This window comes from Procambarus clarkii, chromosome 9, assembly GCF_040958095.1.
Source record: "Procambarus clarkii isolate CNS0578487 chromosome 9, FALCON_Pclarkii_2.0, whole genome shotgun sequence".
Classification (NCBI taxonomy): Eukaryota; Metazoa; Arthropoda; class Malacostraca; order Decapoda; family Cambaridae; genus Procambarus; species Procambarus clarkii.
In genome coordinates this window covers 49,303,330-49,306,773 of record NC_091158.1, presented here as the reverse complement: position 1 = coordinate 49,306,773, position 3,444 = coordinate 49,303,330, and the positions used below count along the sequence as shown (strand labels likewise).

At 33.9% G+C, this 3,444-nt stretch overlaps 1 long non-coding RNA gene across 2 annotated transcripts; it reads right to left on the bottom strand.

The window, feature by feature from the left end:
* Positions 1 to 1,679: 1,679 nt before the first annotated feature.
* Positions 1,680 to 2,966, bottom strand: LOC123752269 (uncharacterized). 2 transcript variants are annotated; one of them, XR_011227945.1, is made up of 3 exons: positions 2,812 to 2,966; positions 2,332 to 2,526; positions 1,680 to 1,814 (listed from the first exon to the last, which is right to left on the bottom strand). It is a non-coding gene; the product is annotated as an uncharacterized lncRNA (long non-coding RNA). The 2 variants fall into 2 exon arrangements; XR_011227946.1 differs by having other exon boundaries at positions 1,681 to 1,810.
* Between the last annotated feature and the right edge of the window lie 478 nt (positions 2,967 to 3,444).

Here is a 3,444-nt window from a genome sequence, read left to right as displayed (position 1 = left end):
TTGACTTGCCTGTGGGTTAAAAAAACTTAACTACTTGTTATAATATATATATTAACTCTGTAAACTGTAAGACATCATGACTGTCTTTTCCCAATGGTGTAGTGGGTTAAGACACTCGCCTGGCGTTTCGCGAGCGCTTTTTCCTGGGTTTGAATCCTGGCCTTGGAAGATTTACTGGGCATCAACCCTTAACTATGCCCCCCCCCCCTGTTTACCCAACAGTAAAATGGGTACCTGGTTGTTAATGGATTTGGTGGGGTCATATTCTGGGGAACATAGGATTAACGACTTGCTTGAAACACTATGCGTGCTAGTGGCTGTACAAGAATGTAAAAAGTCTTGTATATATAAATAAAAATATAAAATCTATGTACAGTTTACAAAGTCTGTACACATAATATTTACCTTTGTTTTTAAGCTCTCTATATGGTTCAGGTGATTAGTCACATCATTGTCAGCAGCAAAGACACCCTCTGAATAATATGATTCCCTCAATCCTCTGAAAGAAACAAAATGACAGTATTTACATAATTTACATTGATTTGTTTTCAATTTTGATTATTGTGTAAATATATATTACTTAATGTTGTAATACATGAATAACGCTATTATGTATTGCATGTAAGAATTTTTCAGATATTGATATATTTACATAACGAATAATGTATTGTGATATATAAGTTGCCCTAATAGAAATGTATTAATTGTTGAAAAATAAAAATTTATCTTACAAAAGGAAAATTATTTAAGAACTGTACCTTCCAACTTTTTTATATCGGAATAACTTTTTGTTGCCATCAATATGTATGGCAAATGGGTTAGTATGACAAGCAGGGCACACGGTCTTGTTGTAGCTTTGGACATTTGCAAGTTCATACTGCATAAATCTCCACTCCTGGAATGTTCTTTAGGCAGCTTCAAAGTTGATGCAACCATCCTGAAATATATACTGAATATAGAATTTGCATGGATTAGCCCCATATATTGGGGGAGTGGGTAGCACAAGTTGTAGTGCAAGATTGAACAACTACGTTCCCAGCCTAATACTGGGAACCTTGTTCCCAGCGTAGTGCTGGGAACCTAGTTCCCAGAACTAGGCCCAGATGTGGCTAAGCCAAGCAAGTTGCATGAGTTAGCCATATATATTGGGGGAGTGGGTACCACAAGTAACAGTGCAAGTTTGAAGAACTACGTAGGAAACTATAAGGATGAAATTAATGCTTTTTAGTTTTATTTTTGAATAATGTTTTGAACAGCTGGACAGCTTTTAATTCAATAAAGAGTTTACCAATTAGGAGCAATAACCAATTACTTTATTTGCATAGAGAGTTTGCACAGATTTAGTTTGACTCGGGGGATATCAGAGAGATATTGATTTCTGGTGTGGTGATTATGGGATCCTTTACATCTATGAAGGAAGAGTTTCAGATCAGGATGTGCATTTAGGAACAAGGTTTTGTACATATAAGTGGCACAACAGAATGTGTGGAGTGGGTTCATATTTTTATGTATTATTATATATACAGTTTAATGTATACAGGTACTTACATTACATATATAAAATTAATAAATACTTACTCTTCCATTATGAGAGCCAAGCGCTTGGAGCGCTATTAACAAGGATTTCATTGATAAACCTGGGCTGTTCCTTTGAAGGAAATGCCAGTTGTTCAGGAGTTTGGTGCTAAAGAATGTGTTACTTTTCCTGGCAGATGAGCAGAAGTATCCACCATCATACAACATCTTAGCATCTGCAGGAAGGCTGTATCCACACTCTTGACACTCAAATATGGGCAGATAAAGGTCATACCTGCCTAGAAAGCTTAGTTTTAGTATTTATTCCTAAAATAAAGCAGCTTATTTTGAATCTTTTGTAAAACTCATCTCCATCACTGAATGGATATGTTTGTGTCTCAAAGATTGAAGTCCACATGCTTGGGTATGGGTATCGTCACTAGAACTTCAGTGATGCTACTATATTCAGTGATGCATATACTCATAGACTTGTGTGTTCAAACTTAATATTAAATAAAATATACCTGAGAGCATTATGAAAGTACACATGATGTCAGAACTCTTTATGTTAAGGTTACAGTCTTTACAGTTACAGGAAATTTTTGGCACAACAGGTTCTGAATAAGAAAATAATAATAAACTTAGCAAAGATTGCATATTTAAATAATATTCAGTAAATCAAATGCCATAAAAATTGAACTGCTTATTGAGTAAAAAATGTATTTATTTTTTTCTTTCAATATTTTGGTACTTATATTGTAAAGGCTTGGTAAAAAGAAAAGTTTTCATATGTAAAGAATTTTTTGGTTTACATACGCCAGTCAGTAAATGTCCCATTAAGGTCAACAGTCACAGTTGGTGGCAATGCTTCATAATATCCACTGGCCCAGGAAAACCTATCATAGAATGGGTTTAAAAAATGTTTTTTCATATCACAGTGGTAGCAGAATAGGCGATGACAATCTTCACATTTGATGCTGGCTTCAATCATACATTTGAAGCATTTTGTGTCTGTCAAATGAAAATATTTGAAAACATATGTTCAAAAATATCGCATCTTTGTCAAAAAAGACTTCTGTACAGTTTCAGATCATGCAGAATTAGGAAAAAAATGTGGTCTATAAGTATACATAAACATTTTAAATTAGTGATAAAATGCTTCAGGTATATTTAAAACGAAGTATCCACTCTCTATTCAAAAAATATAACTAAAAAAAATGCAAATATAATAAGTTGTAATGTAAACTGATATGCTGATGTAAATAGACAATATGCTTATAAGTATTGTGTATGTACCTTCAACTGGAACAGCGTGCCTACACACCTCCCACTCAAATAGAACTGACCGACTTTCTTCCCAAGAAATTTCAGCCTTCATTCTTCTTTGCTGCCATTGAGAAATCTTCACTTGCGATTCTTGGATTTTTTTTTATTTCTGCAGCAAGTTCGGCAGCGGCTGAAATTATTATACTTTAATTATAATCTTTCACTGATTTTTAGACTATCTTCATTAGCTGTTTTAAATTTCACTCAAACTATAAGTCAATATTTTGACCAAAAAATATTTTTATATATAAATTTATATATATATATATATATATATATATATATATATATATATATATATATATATATATATATATGTATATATATATATAGTCAGAGGACTATATATATATCCTCTGGTGGGAGTGTCCTCTGGTGTCAGAGGACACTCCCTACAATACCTCAAATCCTACCTTACTGACAGGCTCCAATGTGTTTCTGTGAATAATACAATTTCTCCCACCCTACCCATCAACATTGGTGTTCCCCACTGCAGCATACTTGGCCCTCTCCTCCTTCTCATCTACATTAATGACCTTCCAAATGCCTCCCAACACCTCAAACCAATTCTATTTGCTGACGACGCAACCTTCATTTACTCCA